Source organism: Brassica oleracea, chromosome C7, assembly GCF_000695525.1.
Source record: "Brassica oleracea var. oleracea cultivar TO1000 chromosome C7, BOL, whole genome shotgun sequence".
Lineage (NCBI taxonomy): Eukaryota > Viridiplantae > Streptophyta > Magnoliopsida > Brassicales > Brassicaceae > Brassica > Brassica oleracea.
This window is the reverse complement of record NC_027754.1, coordinates 23,358,046-23,380,263: the sequence shown is the minus strand read 5'-3', so window position 1 is coordinate 23,380,263 and position 22,218 is coordinate 23,358,046. Positions and strand designations below refer to the sequence as shown.

General features: G+C 40.1%; 1 long non-coding RNA gene across 1 annotated transcript; it reads right to left on the bottom strand.

The window, feature by feature from the left end:
- Positions 1 to 649: 649 nt before the first annotated feature.
- On the bottom strand, positions 650 to 2,788 carry LOC106304958. Its single transcript, XR_001262882.1, has 3 exons — positions 2,051 to 2,788; positions 1,795 to 1,964; positions 650 to 1,211 (listed from the first exon to the last, which is right to left on the bottom strand). It is a non-coding gene; the product is annotated as an uncharacterized LOC106304958 (long non-coding RNA).
- Between the last annotated feature and the right edge of the window lie 19,430 nt (positions 2,789 to 22,218).

The following is a 22,218-nucleotide window of genomic DNA, read 5'->3' as shown; positions in this document are numbered from 1 at the left end:
AAAACCATGTTGTGTCATGTTTGATCCCTTCATTGAATTCAAGCAATGCCATTGTGTTTTGTAAAGATAGTTGTCCCATTCAGACCCGGCCCAAAGCATATATAGGCCCTGTGCATAATCAAAATTTTTAGTTTTCTTTTTTGCTGTACAAATCAAAAATTTAGGACTTTTTTGTATAAAATCAAAACTCAAGAGCCCTAAACTATAAAGAAAATTTACCAAAAACAAGTGGGGCCCTGTGCAAAAGCACTGCCAGCACATGGCCAAAGCCGGCACTGGTCCCATTGCATATATGAAACATAGATGGTACCAAAATTCTTGATAAAATTGTTCTCCCAATTCCCAAAGATACAGTTGTTTTGGCAGGAAGCCAACAACTCGTCCATCTCACTAACGCAAAAAATTTATGGGAATAAGTAAATCTGGCAGAAAAATTGATGAACCAAATTTTAAAATCAAAAGTCACTAACAAAAGTACCAATATTTCCCAAAAACACAGAAAAAGCAAAAGTAACAGGAATCTAACCTGTATATTTTCCTACATGGCCACATTGATATTTCGATCGATAAATTCCTAATTTTATTTTTCAAACAAAGAATTTACACTTTTTGCTTTTTATGATAAAAATTATACCAATACACGGCTGTCAAAATCTTATCAAAGCTGTTTCTAATTCATCTTTAGAAAATAAATCCACATTCACTTGCAAGACCTCACATGGGAGTTACCTCTTATGGTTTTCAGTTCTTTGGCTGCTTGTATTCTTTCTACATCTTCTCCCAGTCATCCCCGTGAAAATCCAAATCTCACGGGTATACATATGCCCGAAATGCCTCCAACTCTCAAAGTATCTAGCATTGAAGATATCTTGGCTCGTGATCACTCCAGCCAAATCCAAGAGCAGTCGAATGAGTTACTGCCTTGAGCGGAGCTGGAATACTGGTATTTGTTGTTATCTCCAACAGAAAAAGAGTTTGTTAACTCAAACTGATTTGTGTACATCTGAAGCTTCTCTTCCATGAAACTCACATCACCAAAGAGTTGTTGTCAAAAGAATTGTTGCAGTACTGACTCAGATGTGTTGACGGCGTTGAGCTTTTGTTTGGTTTAGCCATTGGCTTCTTAAGATGTCTTAGGAGTATGACATTTCTTGGAGACGCAAGGGATCATCTCCTCTGGAAAATTCACCTTAGCTTTATCACCACGGATCCTGCATGCAGTTACATCATAAGCTCTTGATTATTCCTGAGCGGTGTTGAATGTTCAAAGAAATTCTCGAGAGCCTTTTCTATGATTACATATCTCAGCGGCCCAATTTTCCCAAGGGCGCATCCTAATCCTATGTACCGATTCTTTCTTTTTCTCATGGCAGATTTCTCATTTGATTCTACTTTTTTGTTGACAGAAACTGAACCTAATGGAGTCAAATCACACAATATCAATCAATTATATAATAGACTAAGAAATCAAGATCGGAAACACGCATAAACAAAACTGCATCTCTTGGCGGGAAACATGATTTGGACATGGACAACAATATAATCAACATAGTAACAAAACAGTTAAAATCAGCCATTTCCGTAGACTTGAAACAGTACCTGAAGCTAGACACCGAGTAAAGCCTCTGAAAACATATCTAGATGATATAAATCATTTCAAAAAAGGTTTTATATGATCATATAAATTTAGAAACATCAAATAACTCTCTTACTAATTGATAAACTGCCAATATTCCAAGAAACAAAGAAAGGCTAATAAGTGTGTAATAAAAGAACACTGTTATATGTTGTTACCTCTGACATTGAAAGAGTTTGTTGCAATTAACTGGTACCAGTTCATCAGAATAAACAATGCATCCAATCAATAAACCCTGTATGGCGGGCTGCTGTGTAGACCAAAGAACTGCGGATTTGACACACGCCCATGACGAACGTGGGATAATATCTTATGTACATAACATAATCTGGAGTTTTAACAAATTAACTACATAAGTCTAACATCACCTGGCAAGAATCAGATTGAGAGAGTTGTTCTGGTTGACTGGTTTACCTTCATGAATTCTCCATCTAGCTCCTTAGAAGCTCAATTTACAGGACACCGCCACACACTAATGTGAAACATGCAAACAACATATGAAACCAGTGATACACATGTGGATACCGCTGAGAAAGAAACTTTGCCAAAGAGCCTTAGTCTGTTTCCTCCGGTTTTCGACTTGTCAGCATCCCGGTCTCCAGAATCCAATCCAAGACTTAAAACTTAATTTTTATTTTCAATCGTCAGACACATGCGAAAAAATTGAGCAAATGTAAATTCTTTGTGGACCGGAAGAACTAAAAAAGTTTAGTTATTGATTGCCATTAATAAGAATCTAGGATGATACTGAAAGCTTCTCCTATCAAGGACCGAAACCCTCCGCTATGAAACCCTAACGATGTGGTATTTTCTTTTCCGGTGGAGATGAGAGAGAGAGAAAACCTTTTGGTTGATAGAGACGAGTCCTAGGACAAAACTAATTGTGATGATATGAGACGTCACTGTGAAACAACATTCAACAGTCTGTCTACACCAACCTGCCTTCAACTCTGAAAGAAGAACTTGAGAATTCCCCATAATCAACGCTGCTTTTAGAGAAGGTTTCGGTCGGAAGGAAGATTGCCAAACACTGAGTTATGCGGAACAAAGACATGGAAGATGGATGGTTGGGAAAGAGCTGAATCCTTCGACTGAATTACATCATTAAGAGCAATTACTCAATTGCAGGGAAGTGGATGATAAGTGTAACATCAAAAGTTTCAGACAACCGGCGGTTTCTAGAGAACATGAAAAAAAAAAACAGATTATGTGAAAAATAAATTATTTAATGGGCCTATAGGCCTTGATCCTAGCAACATAAAAACACTAATGAAACACTTAAAATATTACGAAGATTCCATTAATTATGCTGGGTTTGCCAAGGCTCAAAGTCCACTTGATTTCACAATTAACACCGAAACCCATACAGCATATGCTAAGAAGACAAAACATTAGAAAATTATGGAGATGCCACGTGTCGAATTTCCCCCATGAGAAAAAGGCTACTTTATTGTATTAGATAACACTAGAGGCGATCCCCCACGCAAGCGCGGGTTGTATATTTATTATTTAAGTGTTACTCAATCTCAGAATGGATAAAACATTTTCCAAAAATTCTTAAACTTGGATTGTGGCGTTGCAGATATTAGTTTATATCAACGCTAGTAAAAGACATTTCACTTAGTCGGAGGGACTAACTTTTTTTTTTGGTATAAATGTTAAATTTTATACCAAAGTTTTGCTTTTTGACAGAATTTACAATGATGAACAAGTAGCAGAAAAATGGAAAACAAAACTAAACAACGCAGAAAGGGAAAGCAACCCAATGACCTAGAAGACATGAAACAAATAACACTAGCTAACATGCTAGATAAGAGGCAAGAGCAGGACCATGGGAAGAGCATTGCCAAATGGAGAGAGTATCTTTGATATAACATGAGACCATGCTCGGTAATTTTGGCCTCCCCGAAAATGCTCCTCCAATTGATTGATATAAAATCCACGAGATCAACTGAGATCTGTACCACCAACCACAACCGGTGGTATTAGTACATAGTCCAAAAGCTACTAACCTCATCCCGCACCCGAAGGCTAATCCGCGCCCTCTGGATAGTCAACACCAGATCACTGGAATCACTTTAAGATCGACTTCGGAAGTAATGCGATCCAAGCAGAAGACGGGTTGTAAGCGCCACCAAACCCTCGACCTGAAGCCTTGAAACCTGCAAAGAGAGGAAATGTTGCACCACTGCACAAGAACAATTGATCCTCTACAGAGCTGGGATGTAAGCAGAACCAAGCGAGCCACTGAAGCGATCAACGACTGCAACCGAGAATCGTCCCACACTTGAAGTCTTCGAGAACCGAAGAGCAACACTCTTAGCTGTAAGAGTCCATCTCCGGTGCCAAACAGAGACAAACAGAACATAAACCACAAGGCGATACTCCATAAAGAAAGCCGAGGCCTTCACACAGAGAACACAGACAAGGGCCGAGAAGTGGAGATTCAAAATGAGAAGCCCCGTGAGCAGCTATCGAGGAGCCATAGACGACACCTTTCACAGCTACACACCGAAACTTACACAAGTCAGAGCTAAGCCAAGTACCATCGACCGCCTGCATACTTGACTCATCAAGACTCGCCACCGTGGTACAAGAATCCACCGGAGCTCACCTGATGCCGATGAAGAGGAGTCTGACTCGCGACGACTCCGCCAGGAGCCGAGACACCGCCCACAGGAGTCACCTATCCCCTAATCGAAACCAGAGATAATCTCCGACCAAATCGACGGGAGAACAAGCGAATCGACCACCACCCGGGCAACGAAAACCAGAGAGTCTGTAATGGAAAACTGGTCTACTCTTGAACCCAAAAGCCGACCATTACCTCGAGCCACCGATCCAGCGTCTCACCACGAATCTAGAAGAGACTGAGTCGCCACCAGAACCGTCGCTCCTCTCGGGCGGAGAACTTCCCGGAGCGAGATCCGAAACACAGATCCGCGAGTATATCGACGCAGACACAGAGAGAAAGAGGCAACATCGAAGGAAAAGCAAACAGAACGTTAAAGGTGAGCTTCCGGCGCCGGAACGCGCGCGCACGCGCCGCCGGACGCCGGAGCGGACGTGAGCAATTTTGTAAGCTGAGGAGAGAGGAGAGAGCGTATGGGAGGAGAGAGAGAGAGCGTCTCGGGAGGGACTAACTTTGATGATTGAACATCCACAAGATTAATAGTATCCCTAAATAGATAGCCAGAAAACTCATTCCCAAAACTATGAAAAGATAGCAGATGTATCTTATAACCTAACGAACTGCTGACATTGAGAAATTACTATATTCGTTTTAAGATTAAGCTGAAAAATGAAACAGAAATGAGACACCCTTTTGATCAAAAAAAAAAAGAGATACCTTAAGTGAATGGTGGAAGGGCACTAACTTCAATTACAAAGGAAAAAAAGTTTAAGGTCGCATACCTTCAGCTATGTGGAGCAAATGTTTGCCCTAATCAGGATTACTCTCATGGATAAATTAATTCAGAAGTTAACATCATTCTCACATAGAGCAGTGGCATGTTTCCTTGTAAATATAGTCGAAGCTAAGAAGCTAACGCAAATCCCAATAACATCTGTGGGCAACACTCTTAAACCCAAAAGAAGAAACATCATTTGCCTTGTTGTTGCCAACGGGACGTACATCAGAATTTAGAAGTGTCATTGATCTGAGATCGTACTACACAACTGATAGCATGAAGTTATTTAACATAATTGGATGGGCAAATTCTAAACAAACAATAGATAAGATGAAAATTGAGAATTACCAAAAAGCATCAACAAACAATGTTTAAATTTGAGACTGGCCTGGCATGATTGAACACTGGAATTGAGGGACTGAGCAATGTTTAGCTGACTGACACACATCTGTAGACAAACAGAAAAAAATGTGAGTTGCTTAATAGAATCCTAGTTAAAAATTATTTTGCTTGATTTTACCGTTGGCAGTTCGCTCCGAAGAAATGCTGTCGTATTTGAAGCTACAGTATACATAAATTTTGATTCGGTGTGTTTGGTTTATTGTAGCGAGAAACACAGTTTCATATTAGTTTAAAGGCAAACACAAATTGTAAGTAACTAAGTTAAACATTTTCACGACATGGATGATCAAAACAAACTCTTGTCATCAGCATAAGGAAACAAACCCAAACAACACCTCCCTAGAACTTACAGCCACGCAGCATGTCTTAACAGGCACACATTTTTTTAATTAGTGTTTGGTGTATATCATAAACATACATATATCAAATACGGCCTGTTTTGACCATGTGTGTATCCTTATGCAAAATTAATTCACTGAAAAAGTCAATACACTCGCTGGTAAGTGGTAATCATAATTCCACAATAACCCAAAGAAGTGTTTACCAACAAATTGGATTAACTGCATTGACGTCCGTAGCCCAACTGATTCAGTAAGTGTACAAACTCACATGTCCCAACCACCGACTTTGAAAATTTCTTACACAACCTGCACAATGACACATGTTCGTAAAGATTGACTGTATTGATTGGCACTGCCAGGTATCCAGGGATCATGGAATTCTGCATAGAGAGAGGAGTAAACTTGTAAAACTTTAACTATCTTGAGGAAGGGTTTATTGAATAAAGCGATTACGTTAAGGTGATGATGTTCTCACCTTTTCATCTAGTACCAGTGTTGGGGTCAAAAACGGACACGGCAAAGTTAACATCCAAATATCCGTAAAAATAGGTATGAACGCTTTTACGAAAAAGAAATCTTCGTAGAGAAATCTTTACGAAGAACCTTGCGGTGAAATCTTGCACTAATCTCGGTTGATCCATCGAAACTAAACACCCATAGTCCAAGAACACGTTCATAAAACATCAGAAAAGAATCCGAACAAAGTTGCCTCGTAACGACCGGTCAGGAACGAGCCGGTCGCTACGTAGAAACCGACCCGCGAACGAGTCGGTTGCTATGTAGCGACCGACCAAGCCACTCGGTCGGTCGCTACGTAGCGACCAACCCGCGACCGACCAAGCCATTTGTTCAGTCGCTACGTAGCGACCGATCCAGCGCGGATCAGGTCACTACGTAGCAACCGAACTGTCTCGAACGTCGATCAACGGGTACGACCCAAATCCATGCATTCTCGTCTGTTCCTTAATGCTAGCTCCGATGTACCGCAGCCATATCATTTCTCACTCCCATCGATTGGAGTTATCACTTAAAATTTACGATAAAAATCGCGGAAAGTTTAGTTTTATCGATAAAAATCGTAATAAACGTTTCGAGTCGAAATACGGCCCAAATTGGTCTAAAACGTGATTAGAAGCCCACTTACGATTTTTTAAGGAAAAGTCCATAGATACTATGGCGGTTTATACTCAGTCCGCAAGAAAAGTTAAAATGTCAAATTTCCGCAAATAAATGTTAAGTTTCCGTGGATAATCATGAAGATCGAGAAAAAAGGAATATCTCCATTTTCGAGTTATGACAGCTTAAGGGTAGAAGAGGAAAGCTCAAACCGACCATGGAGGGAGTATATAAGGAGTCCTAGGCGAGAGGCACAAATGGGGACTTTTCAATAGCAAACTTAGCACTTAGAGCATTTAGGCAACTTTATGTTTTTGTTATCTCGAGCTGCGACACAACTAGGTTTTACAGTCTTAGGTTGTTAGAACTAGGAATCTCACCGACAGCTCTCGTAGCCGAGGCTTCTACCTTGTTGTAATGCTCATACGCAAATTCGGAATAAGACTTCTTTTTGCTATGTTTTTACGATTTCTTATTTTTCTCGTCTTTATTTCGTGTTCTGATTGCTTGGCTCGTGGTTTAGCAGATATCCGAGACCTCTGGGAAATTAGGGTTTTCCTAACTTTCCTAATTTAAACGGAAATCGACAGTGCGAATTTCGGTTCCCACAAGCAGGAGGTTATACCCATGAACTCCCAACCTCTGTTTCGTGAATCCCATAAATGGAGTAGCTGGACAACAATCACCTGGGAGGAAAGACCAAGGCGGAGATCGTTGTTGCATGATGAGATGGTTGAGTGGTTATACCAGCAGAGGCAGACATTCTCGAAGAAGTGATTTAGGTTTGGCGGTAGAGAAACTTATTAAGGCGCTTGGGAGATGGTTGATACCAGTCTCAACCCACACAATTTTATAGGGATCCGGTGTTTTCCAGTTACCAGACGCCTCGGGTTTTGATATCAAGGGAGATAGACCGACAGAGTTGAGTTTAAGAGTGTGATGAAAGCGGCACACTCAATGCAAAGTACGTCAACGTAACTGATAGACCATAGATTTGACCCACTTTTACCCATGGCTTATAAGTGTTTTAATTACTAATTATTATATTATAGAGTCTATTTAGCATATTTATAGGATCAGGAGTGATTTGGAGGAAAGCGATGATTTTGGAGCATTTTGGAGATATTTGAAGTAAGCACCCGAGATGACCATCGAGCACGACCATCGGTCGACGCTGAAGAGAAATAATCGATCGATGTTCACATCGTGACATCGATCGACAGCGAAGCGCGCAAAATGCCCGTTTGGTCTCAGCCGACTTAGAGCCCAAGTCTTCACCTATCTACAAGATTACCCCTGACGAGTTTTAACCTAATTATATTAGCTTTGCCAACATGTTAGAGGCAAAGTGTGCTTTCTTGTTTTACTGATTTTACAGCAAAGGTTTTCTAGGATTTTTACTAGATTGGAGAGAAGAACCAAAGAGATTTGTGATTGGAACTCCATTGATATCTATCTATTTATCTATGCAGTTTTTATACCTTATTGCTGTAATGAATTGCTTGGCCATGTCTGAGTAGTTCTCTTGTTAGATTTAGGGTTTAAATAGGTTATGAGGGATTATCCCCAACTATAGATTGCTAAGTTGTGATATTCATCACTAGGATTGTCATTAATGTCTGTTTCTAGATTAGCTACCTAGAACTTGCCCTAGGAGTTGTAGACATAAGCGATAGCTTGCATCTCACCCTGAATCCATCCTAACTGAGCTAAGATTGTTAGAGTAGGTGAGAGCTCATCTAGGAAGCTTAGCGAGCATATTCAATCTGCGCATTAACGCTTGACCAAGAGCGTCGATCGATATTCCGATAGAATAATCGGTCGACGTTTCACCAAGTGTATCGATCGATATTCCTATAGACTAATCGATCGATATTCCTACAGACTAATCGATCGACACTGGTCAATAGACAAACCTAGAAAGCGAAAGCCTAAGGGTTTGTTATTAAGTATTGAGCTCTATAATATCATGCATACAACTTATTAGGCATCTGTAGGATTATAATCCTGAATTCCTGAATAAAAACCCTAAGTCTAGCTATTTCCATTTAAGTACCAAAACTCCAATCAATCAATCGAGCAATTATTTTCTCACAAACCTACAATTTTACATTTAAAACATTAAACAACCTAGCTTAACAAATCTGATTAGATTTATTAGGTCCCTAGCTTCTTGTGGATTCGATAACTAAGTACTACAACTGAACCTCTTATTTGAGAGAGTAATTCACTCCTTAAGGGAATTTGAGTGATATCAAATTTGGCGCAGTTGCCGGGGAGCTTTGATCGCCTTATAGATTTAATCTTGTTTAGTATAGGTTTCTTCCTAAAACCACTTTCTAACACAAAATGTTTTTCTTGTCATTTTAGGTACATGCCCAGCAGTACCAAAAGCAACAAGGAAATTCAACTGCTATTCTCATCAGATCCTGCAAGCTTGGAGCGTTCAATCCGCAAAGGAATACGTTCCCCATCGATCGGCAACAACACTTGTTCGTTGCTCGATTTTCGTCAGCCACCGTCGACCCAGACACCAGTCTCATCGACCGACACTCGCTCATCACCATCGACCGAAGACACTCTTCTTCCATCGACCAAAATTTTCCATCCGACATCGATCGATACTGAACCGCGAGACATGGTTGCAACCTGAATACTTGTACGTGATGGGAAGGGAGATCTGCATGACAAGAAAGGTCATCTACGTAATGCAGCAGGTCAAAGGATAGACGCTCAAGGGGCTGTAATCCCTGAGTCTGATACTGATGCTACATGCACTACTCTACCTGTTGATGACGCTGCTCGACCCAGAACGTTGGCTGATTACAACCATCCAGATCAGTTCTACACCAACAGATCAGCCATTCGTCCTCCAACTATTCAGAGGGGGAATTTCGAGTTGAAGCCGGAGTACTACCCACTCGTGGGACAGACACCCTACTATGGGTTATCTCACAAGCATCCTATGGACCATCTGGAGAGGTTCGAGGATCTTATATCTGCTATTAAAGTCGAGGGAGTCTCTGAAGACTACCTCCTATGCAAGCTCTTCAAGTACTCACTTGCCGGAGATGCTTCGCATTGGCTTAAGCAGTTACCACCAGGATCTCTCACATCCTGGAGCGACATCAAGAATGCATTCCTATGCAACTTCTTTGATGAGGCGTGTACTGAAGACTTGAGAAGCAAGATCGCTACATTCACTCAGGAGCCTGCAGAATCATTCAGAAGCTCCTGGATCAGAATCAAGTCTTACCAGAGAGATTGTCCACACCATGGATTCAATGAAGTACAGCTGCTCAGTACTTTCTACTGAGGCATCGCGGTGCAATATCAGATGGCTCTTGATGCTTCCAACAGTTGGAACTTCAACACCAGGAATCAAGAACACTGACTTTGAAAGGAAGAGATCTGCAACCATTCTCGGGAATGATCAGATGGATGAGGTGAAGGCAAAGCTGGACAGTGTTCACAAGCTTCTCAGGAAGCAGGTCTGCTTAGTTGAGGATGCAGAGACTGTAGACACAGAGGGTAGAGCAGAGGTAGAAGAAGATGTGAACTTCATTAGTGGAACAAGATTTCAGAGGTCTGGAAACCAGAATGGAAACTTCTATGGACAAAGAAGTAATTTCAACCAGAGTTCGCAGCAGCAGAAACCCTACAACAACAACTACAGCAGCAACAACAAGGGTTACAGAAACTCCTACTACCAGAAGCCACCACCACCTACTCAAGAGAACAAGATTGAAGAGATGTTTGAAAAGGTTCTTCAGGGACAGCAGCGCATGGCGGTGGACTTCAATGGGAAGATTGACTCTGTCTACACCAACCTGAACACAAAGTTTGAGACTTTGAGCACCCATGTGAAGAAGCTGGCAATGCAGGTTGTTCAGACATGAGAAGCTGTTAAGAGGCAGGAAGCCTTAGCAAGAGGGATAGGGGATGATGTGACGAAGCACCGCGTGAATGCCATCATAGATGATGATTTTTGGCAAGTGGTGAAGTAGGAGAAGCTGCAAGAAAGAGATTTCGAAGTAGAAAGCTCGATGAGTTACGGGGGATCGCATTGGTGTCGATCGACGCCGAACTTCCAACATCGATCGATAGAATTCGATCAAAACTGATCAACAGGCTCTCCGGAGCATCGATCGAAGACACCTACGGAGTCAACCTCATCTTGCAGTGCCGTGAGGATCCTGACTCACGAGGGGTTCGCAGCAAGACATTCACATCAGCCCAACCCTGTTTATGTTAAAATCGATCGACATTCTGATACTGCCGTCGATCGACAGAAAGATAACACCATCGATCAACAACCTCCAGCACCCATCGATCGACGCACACCTCTTACATACCGAGTGCAGATGCCAAAGATAGATGTTGCCCGTCTCAATGCACTTAGGCCACAACCCAAACCTTCAGATAACCCACCAGAGGCCACCAGTGCACATATTGATGATGCAGCAGATCCTATGGAAGTTGATAGGGTTCCCATGGGAAGAACCCTGAGGAAAAGAAAGGAAAAAGTGGCGAAACATCTGAAGAGGGGAGCTAATGAAAAGGAAAGGAAAAGTTTCTAAAAGAGAGTCTTCAGGATTCCTTTAGAAAAGCCATTCGAGGAGACTTATTTTACAAACAGATTGTGGATGTTCTTCAGAGAAACCAGAGAGACCGAAGAGGAAATTGGGAGAATGTTCTGTGAAGCTAGAGAAAAGATGAAGAAGAGGATTACACTGAAGAAGAAGAGTGATCCTGAGAAGTTTGCAATACCATGCAAGGTGAAGGGTATTGAATTCACACATGCACTATTCGACACAGGAGCATCAGTCAGCATCCTACCTAGGGTTATGACAGGCCATCTGAGTCTGAAGGTGGAGCCTTCCAAGGAGTCATTCACTTTTGTGTATTGTTCTCAGAAGAGCTCAGGAGGAATTGTAAGAGACCTAGAGGTGCAGATTGGTAATGCCCTAGTTCCAGTTGATTTCCATGTCTTTGATATCATGCTAAACTGGAAATCTTCTCTACTACTTGGGAGAGCCTTTTTGTCAACAGTAGGAACAGTGTGCAACATGCAAACCAACCAGTTGTGCCTGACGCTCATAGATCCTCATGTCCACTACAACCCTATTCCTGTCAAGAGGCCACATACGTCCTCCAGAGGAATTGATGATCCAGGACTCATCGCAGCATGCCACTGTGGAGCTGAGTATGAAACATAATATTCGACATCGATCAAAACTCACAATGCGACATCGATCGACAATGCTCACCATTTAATCGATCGACAGTCCCAAAGAAGAATCGGTCAACAGTAGTCCAAAAGATTGGGAGAATGACTACTACAATCCCACTATGGCAGCACACACCAGACACACCATGCATACGGAAGAGTATGATGAAGACTATGAGAAGGAATGAGCTATAGAGTACAAAGCCGTTCTTGATGAGGAAGATGGACTTCTCCACCATTCCTCTTGGAAAAGGAATGCGCCGTCGATTGACAGAACCGTCTCACCATCGATCGACACTCATCTTCATCAGACAAGCCGAAAACGAGCATCGGCCGACATTGCCTACTACCCATCAATTGACACTGGAGTCAACCGTGTACGAGAAGAAGACTACTCGATTGGCAGTTGGGCAGATGATCACCATCACGAAAGCTATGCAGTAGAAACTGCAATTCATGAGTCAGAAGCAGATGAACTTCATGAGGGTTTCACATATGAGGAACTTCTCAAGATGCAAAGACGTGATGAAGCAGATCAACATCAAGCAGAAACCTGTTGGGAAAGGACACTTTTTTCAGCCATCCTATCGACAAAGCCAACAACAAATCGATCGACAACAACCCTCCATCATCGATCGACATCCGTCCGAAACCACCATCCACTGTAAGAAGAAATACTAATTATGATGACCAGTATCTAACACATGATGAGTTTGGTATTTTCAGAGACCCAGATGGCTACGCAAGAGCAATAGATGGACATGCACTGCACGTATCCAGAGAGGACATTGTAGACATTCTTCAGATGGCTAATGGAGCAGATAATCTCTTCATACAACAACGCAACATCCCAGCACATCAGCAAAGGGTTACAGACGAGTCCTATAACACAGCTGGTGGAGTAGACAATCATTTCAAGCAGAAGATTCAACATCATACTCGACCGTCGATCGACGTTGACTAGCCAACATCAGTCGACAGACGCCCCGAGTTTGGAAAACACGCCTATGACCGTTATGGAACTTGGAGATTCCACTGGGAGGAGAAAGATGAATATGGAGTCTACAGAGATGATCAGGGATATGCAAGTGATATGGATGGACACATCATCCATGTGTCCAAGAATGATATCAGAAAGCTAATGGAAAGAGCTTCGAGAGATGAGCACATCTACATATGTCTTCCAGAACATGCTCGCTCATTCACACAGACCAAGCAGGTACCAGAGATCTACACCAAAGACGAGATCAATGAGATGTTCTATGGAGTCTGTGGAGCCTACGAGAAGAATGAATGAGACTTCCAGATGAAGTTTGATGGTGTTTAATATCCACTGAATGATAGCATCAGTTGGTTGACTACATGCATGGAGGAGATGAGACAAGACATAGCCAAAATTCAGCATGCGGCCGACAAACATCGACCAACATCGATCGACATTCGCTTACCAGCATCGGTCAACGACAAGCTACCACACTCACATCCGTTGAAGTCTCAACCAGATTTTCACACCAGAGTAGAGATTGATCAGTTGGTAGAAGAGATCTACAGAACTCTGGAAACTACATAAGAGAAGCTTGATAGAAGATGTGATGACATCTATTTCCCAATGAACCTTAGCATGAGTTCTTCGACTTCCAAGATAGAAGCAATACAGAGGGAGATAGTAGAGATTCACGGATACAACACCCGTCAACCAGAAGCATCAGCATCGATCGACAGACACAACAACAAATCGATCGACAGACACAACAAAAAATCGATTGACAGTCACAAAATGACATCGATCGACGACGCTACAAACTGAGGTAGGCTAGTACCAAAGGTGACATCAGACAGATCTGGTACACACAACCATGGAGAGGAGATCTCAACTGACACTTACGCCGCACTTATGAGTCATCAGTTCAACCTTGAGAGTCTTGGAGTTAGATTGCAGAAGATAGAGAACACAACTGTAAAAATGAAGGACAAATGGCGCAGAGGAGATGAAGCAATAAGAGACTTCACTGGTACATGGTTCAACAAGCGCAGAAAAGAGATGGAGACCTGTTTCCCAGCAAGTTCCAGATTTCAACATTACTAGCCAAATCACCTCCAAAAAGTCAAGCTAAATGACTATAACAAAGCGCTGAATGGGAGGCAACCCACTAATAGGTAATATTTAATTGGTTTTTATTAATCTAGTATTTATGTTGGTTTTTCATTATTACAGGTCATATATATATAAAAAAAGATCCGAGTAGACGATTGCCGTGAGTATCGACCGAGGAAACACTGCCGACATCGATCGACAGAACATCACCTGCCGCGACCGATATCAACACCTTTACATCGATCGACATCCATTCCGGTCTGGTATATGTTCTAACTTGTTACATTGAGTCCTTATGATTTAGTTCTCACCATAACTCCGACTGAATTTGATAGTAGTTTATTTATGAGTTTTATTAAAATATTTTCAAAAAAGTTTTTATTGAGTCAAGAAGGGGATGATGAACTTATTGATTTTGCTTGTTATCTAACCACACCATTCTAGACTTACTAGTTGCAGATAGTACTAAAGATACCAAAGTGGATCAACCTGTCAACTATGTTACACTTGCTGAGAGTGTTTGAAGGAACCAAAGCTGATCTCCAACCTAATTGAGCTCAACTCCGCTTGTCTTGGGGCTTGGTATACATGAGATCGGATTCTTCAAACAAGTCTGAAAGTTAAAGCCTTGTGTACATTATTAACACTTTCTCTCTCTATTTTCGAAATATAGATATAGTTTTCAAAGAAAAAAATTATATATATATATAGATAAATTTATTAGGAAGGGATTCGAACAGGACTCGATGGCTACAACCATTAAGGCTTGCTTCATAAGAATTCTATAGGTAAATGATTAGAACATGAGTTGGTGGCTACAACCATTAAGGCTTGATTCACAAATAATCCTCGGATATAGGTCAAAAAGAAGTGAACAGGATTTGGTGGCTAAAACCATTAAAGCTTGATTCATAGAAGTCTGTCCAATCTTGGTCAATGATCTTGCAATATTTGCAGACTTTGACTGAGAGAGAAAATTAGTAGAGAGAGAGGATAAGAACTATTGTTTACCTGCAGGTCCAGATACTTGTTTGAACATCCTTGCATCCTATGATCGATACCCCCAAAGTAAAGTCTACACTTTATTTATGTAAGAATTGAGGTTGGTAGAGGGGATTGTCAGACATGATTTGCTAAGTTGTTGACTAGATAAACTTGGTTGCTAGACAAGGATATGGTATAGTGTGCTTCTGAGACTAGGACTGTTTAAGGTGTTGATTCTAAGTTTTAAATTATGTGAATCCCTGCTATTTTCAAACCTATTTGAGAGAGACTGTCTGTTTGTTTTGCTTGAGGACAAGCAAAATGGTAAGTCTGGGGTAGTTGATAGACCATGGATTTGGCCCACTTTTACCCATGCTTTATAAGTGTTTTAACTACTAATTATTATATTATAGAGTATATTTAGCATATTTATAGGATCCGGAGTGATTTGGAGGAAAGTGATGATTTTGGAGCATTTTGGAGATATTTGGAGTAAGCACCCGAGATGACCATTGAGCACGACCATCGGTCAACACAGAAGAGAAATAATCGACCGATGTTCACATCGTGACATCGATCGACAGCGAAGCGCGCAGAAAACCCGTTTTGTCTCAGCCGACTTAGAGCCCAAATCTTCACCTATTTACAAGATTACCCCTGACGAGTTTTAACCTAATTATATAAGCTTTGCCAACATGTTAGAGGCAAAGTGTGATTTCTTGTTTTACTGATTTACAGCAAAGGTTTTCTAGGATTTTTAGTAGATTGGAGAGAAGATCCAAAGAGATTTGTGATTGGAACTCCATTGATATCTATCTATTTATCTATGCAGTTTTTATACCTTATTGTTGTTATGAATTGCTTGGCCATGTCTGAGTAGTTCTCTTGTTAAATTTAGGGTTTAAATAGGTTATTAGGGATTAGCCCCAACTATAGATTGCTAAGTTGTGATATTTATCATTAGGCCCCAACTATAGATTGCTAAGTTGTGATATTTATCATTAGGATTGTCATTAATGACTGTTTCTAGATTAGCTACCTAGAACTTACCCTAGGAGTTGTAGACATAAGCGATAGCTTGCATCTCACCCTGAATCCATCTTAACTGAGCTAAGATTGCTAGAGTAGGCGAGAGCTCATATAGGAAGCTTAGCGAGCATATTCAATCTGCGCATTAATGCTTGACCAAGAGCGTCGATCGATATTCCAATAGAATAATCGGTCGACGTTTCACCAAGTGTATTGATCGATGTTCCTATAGAATAATCGATCGACACTGGTCAATAGACAAACCTAGAAAGCGAAAGGCTAAGGGTTTGTTATTAAGTATTGAGCTCTATAATATAATGCATACAACTTATTAGGCATCTGTAGGATTATAATCCTGAATTCCTGAATAAAAACCCTAAGTCTAGCTATTTCCATTTAAGTACCAAAACCCCAATCAATTATCGAGCAATTACTTGTTCACAAACCTGCAACTTTACATATAAAACATTAAACAACCTAGCTTAACAAATCTGTTTAGAATTATTAGGTTCACTAGTTCTTTGTGGATTCGATCCTTGAGTACTACAACTGAACCTCTTATTTGAGAGAATAATTTATTTCTTAAGGTAATTTGAATGATATCAGTACAGCCCTTCGTCGGAGGGTCAGTAGAAGTGGGAGGTCGAGAGACAAGGGAGGTGAAAAGTTAAATGGAGAAGCATGTGTTCAGCAATTTACGGTCAATCGTCGGAACCCACTTAAGTTGACGTGGGGCGTTTTTATTTGGGCTTCTGAGCCAAATTAAGTTAAAAATTGGTCACCTAATAATTTAATTTTGAAAGTTTAGAAGAAGCAAAAGATTGCTGACTGAAAAAAAAAAAAAGAAGCAAATGATTTTCTTATTCCAACGGGACCCATACATGCTTAGGTGGACACCTTAAGAAGAGAGAAAACTTGTTCATTATAATATAGATTATATTGAACAATAAAACTAAACCAGCTAGTATATTTAATAACAAAAACTGAATGCACTTTCAAAATAACATTTGTAAACTGATCATTCATATTGATAGCATATTGTCAATAGTGTAGTACAAAATTCTAAATTAACAAATCTTAACTGTTAGAGATAAAAGATTTACTTAATATTATGTTAAATTAATATCACAAATTTAATACAAAATTATGCATGAGTTTAATATAATTACAAAATTAATTAGATACTTAAAACGGTTTATTTTAGTGAAAATGAAATATAAATTTATATTTTAAATAATTACAAAATTAGTTAAATATTTAAAAGGTTTATTTTAGTAAAAATGAATTAATCATTTATATTTTAAATAATTACGAAATTAGTTAAATATTTAAAAGGTTTTTTAAGTGAAAAATGAAATATATATTTATATTGTAAATAAATACGAAAGTAATTAAATATTTTAAAATGTTTGCTTTGATGAAAAATGAAATATATATTTATATTGTAAATAAGAAGATATGAAAAGATTTTATTTAGATGTATTTCAGAGAAAATATGAGAATATCTATTTAATTGTGTGAAATAATTAAAGTAATTCAAATATGTATACAAAAAAAAATTAATTAATTTTTGAAAGAATGGTCCAACTTTTAAAAAAAATCACATATGAAATGAAATTGTGATTTCTATTTTAATAGAATAGATAATCCAAAACAATTTTCTATGTCAGTACGAAGAGTAGCAAAGCTTTTACAGCGGCTTTATATATTTTTTAAATTCAACTCCCATTTAATTCCTATTGTTTATTCATATACCACTAATCATAATATGATCAGTTCACAAGAATAATTATGTAAGTATATATATGTATTTAAGACTATCATCAGCATTAGATGGATTTTTCTTCAAGACCCTCAGCATTAAATGGCTAAAATTTTGAAAAAGAATAAAGTGGACAGACATTTTTTGTAAAAGAAAAAGACTAAAATTATAAATGTCACTTTGTACGTGATATTTTATATTTAATTTTAATTACATAAGAAGACTATTAATATTAAATTGATCAGATATTAGAGGGAGACCATACCAATAACAATGTTATGTTTATATATTTTTGGCATTAATTAAAGCTAATTATACCAATAAAAATCATATATACCTTCTCTTTCATTCAAAGAGAAGTGTTATTTTATATATATATATTTTTTTTTTTATCGTCAAAAAAGTCATTCTATTACTCAAACTTGAGGTGGTTTGGGTAACCAGACCGGAATAGAACAACCAATAAAAAGTAACTCCATATGGAAGGATCTAGCAGTCTTAGCTAAAAAGTGTGAAATCTGATTGCGCGCTCGTGAGACATAAATGATGTTGAAATCCGGAAAGCATATCTGTAGCGTCTCTATCATTTCCAACTCCGTCACAAAGCTTGGTCATGCATGAGATTCCTTTATCATTGCAATCAGCTCCTTACAGTCTGTCCCAAAGCTCTGGCATGTTGAATGTTGAAGCATGTTCTCCATTGCCAACCGCAGTGCTTCTACTTCCGAATGCAAGGCTGATTCGCGCCGAGTGAAGTTCCTTGTCTCCATAAGTTGAATAATCTCACCACTGTCCATCCAGACTCATCCACATCCACTAAAGTGAGCAGAGACTGTCCAAGATCCATCTAACAAGCAAATATTTCCAAAGCTTATGACTTGGGATTCCTCGGTATTGTTGTCTTGTACCACTGGTTGTACCACATCGTTCGCATCAAATCATGCTTGATATTCACTTTCTGCATGTCGAACTAGCTCCAAAGGATCTCTGTCTATCCCCCTGAAAAGTTTGTCATTCCTAGCCTTCCAAATATACCGGATTATCCAGGGATAAGGATTTATGTCATGTTCTGGCTCAATAATAGTGTTTTCCCTCCAGAATAGGTAATCCATATTTGTGTAGACGCTTGGTGTTGAGAATATATATGGGCTTGTTGGAGTTTATGATAAGGACCAAACTTGTAGAGCTGGCGGGCATTCGAAAATGGCATGAATTACAGATTCTTCTAGTTCTCCACATCTTGGACAGTAGTTATCACACCTCGTCTTGCTAAGTTCCTCGTTACTGCCACATGACCAGTTAACAGTTGCCATATAAGATGACGTATCTTCTTAGGCGCCTTCAACTTCCAAGCAAAGACTTGAAGCTTAGTGATACTTGGCTCCAATACTTCCTTCTCCTCCTCTGTCTTTAATAAATTCCGAGCCACCCAATACCCAGATTTCACCATGTATTGGCCATTACTTGTGTAGTTCCAGCAGAATGTGTCACGACGATGAGTTGAGCTTATGGCCAAAATCCTTATAAGTGGTATGTCAGCCATATTGACATAGTTCTTGTGGGAACCGAAATTCACACCGTCGATTTCCGTTTAAATAAGGAAACTTAGGAACATCCTAATTTCCCAGAGGTCCCGGATCTCTGCTAAACCACACGCCAAGCAATCAGAATACGAGAATGAAAACGATGAAAATATAAGAATTCGTAAAAAGAGAGCAAAAAGAATTCTTATTCCGAATTTTCGTATGAGCGTTTACAACAAGGTAGGAGCCTCGGCTACAAGAGCTGTCGTATGAGCGTTTACAACAAGGTAGGAGCCTCGACTACAAGAGCTGTCGGCGAGTTCCCTAGTTCTAATAACATAAGACTGCAGAACCTAGTTGAGTCGCAGCTCGAAATAACAAAAACGAAAATTTGCCTAATTGCAATAAGTGCTAAGTTTGCTCTGTCTCGCGAATCCCCTTTGCCTCTCACCTAGGACTCCTTATATACTTACTCCTAGGCCAGTTTGCGCCTTTTCCCTTCTGCCCTTAAGCCGTCATAGCTCAAAAATGAAGATATTCCCATTTTCCCGATCTTCGTGATTATCTTCCGAAACTTCACATTTGTCCGCGGAAACTTGACATTTATCTTGCCTTACGAACCAAGCATAAACCGTCATAAGGCTTATGGGTTTTCAGTTAAGAGGATTCGTGTCGTATCGACGTTTTGGGAAAGTTCGGTCACTACGTAGCGACCGAGCCGTGTACGTGCTTTGTCGCTACGTAGCAACCGAGCTTGGCTGGAGCTCAGTCGCTACGTAGCGATCGAGCCGTGTTCGTGCTCGGCCGCTACGTAGCGACCGAGCTTGGCTTGTGCGTGGTCCGATGGCCATACTTGAGCTTGTCTGTGGCCAATTTGGATGTGTGTCTGTTGCCTTCTGACAATCGGTATTTAGTGGTTCGATTGAGATTAGAACAAGATTTTACCGCAAGGCTCTTCGTAAAGATTTCTTTACAAAGATTACTTTGCTTAAAAATGTTCATGCTAATTTTTACGGACTTTCAGACATTGATTCCGTCGTGACCGATTTTGACCCCAACAGTTAGCCCCCCAGCTCGTTAGAACCATGAGCTTCTAGCGTGAGGTTCTAGCGAGTGGCTTTGCAAGTTAGGCAAGTTAGGTGAGTCAGGCGGAATTAATGGTTGAAAACGTCCATGGTAAGTGGTCTTCTCGCTCTTCTAAAAGTGTAACGCGATAAGATTGGGGCTGCGCCTTATGACGGCTGCCTACGTACCCTTGTTGAAGAGATCAAGCCTTTCGTAGTTCGTCTTGGAGTTAAGGTTCTTATGAATAGTTTTCCAGCGAGACCTTTATGGTTTAGTTTATATGTAGAGGTTATCATGCGTGTTGCTGCCGATGGCATTTTATATAGGTGTAGAGGGAAGACTACGAGTTGTCATCTCGTAATCTAACTCTGTGTGAACCACTATATCCATGATCTTTTTCGAGAATTTTCCGCAGTGTGTAGACTTGCGGAATTTCTGAAGACACTTAAATATTGGCCAAGAGACAAATTTTGGGATCTCGTATCAGGGTGTTTGATACTATGCCTAGAGATGTTAGAGACCAGTGTGCTGGGTTTAGGGCAAGACCTAGGTCTAATCACGGTTTTAGGGGGTGCGAAGACTACTTCGACTTACGTTTCCCATATCGTTTTTGACCTGATTCCATCCCGCTTTAAAGTCCGCCATTTGTTCTCGGCTTACGTGACTTGTATGGTAGGAATTGAGCATCTCTTGGAGGACATTTTTTAAGTCTCCCGAAAGTGCTGACCAAAATTTCGGATTTTTATATAGCGTTATTTCCCTTGTGTTGGGTGTACGAGAGCTATCTCTACGAGATGGCTAAGTCTGTTAAGGACGTTAAGAGTTTGTTGTGATCAGCAACAAACTTATCGGTAGATATTACCGTTTTTGAGTCTTCGCGAAGAATACGTGTTTCAGAAGATGTTAGTATGTATGACTGTTTGGTCTTCCAAGAAGGTGCATTTATCGAGGAAGGTAATTTTGTCGAAAAATTGTTCTTCAGGCGTCTGCGACGTCTCGCAATGCTGAAGAATGATTTTTTTCTTTTGTATGCCGCGTTTCGTGATTGAAATGTTCGCGGGCTTGAAGATGTTTTGTGAGTTTGCAAGAGTTTAGTCTTAGCCCTGCGTTTGAGAAACATTCTGGTCTGTCTACGGATGTTCGCAGCCAAAATTGTTGTTCTTGTTTGGATGCTAATAATTTGATTTGCGATCGAGGAATTAGGACTGAGGGGTCGCGTAAATTTGTCCATGGGAAGAAGCGTTTTCCTTCATATTGCTTTGTGAAGTGTTGGCCTTTCGAGATCTATTTCGTGCATTTTTGAGGATGTTTCGTATAGCTCTAGAAGCTTTGTTACGAATTTTTCCTTACATGCCGCGTATTATGGGTAAAACATAGCGGGCTTAAAGTGAATTGTGGAATGTATCGGACTTGGTCGATTGTCGACAAGTTTTGGTTTTCCGTTAACCGTTTGGTTGTTAGGACTGAGTTTTGTTACGAAGAATTTATCATATGATTTCCGACCGTGGGTTATACGATAATTATTCTCTTAATAGTCTCACGACGTTTTTAGACAAATCGTAGATTGTCGTTTTAGCCGTTAAGTGATGGAGCGATGGTTTCTCCAATAGTTTGATTTGGCGTGA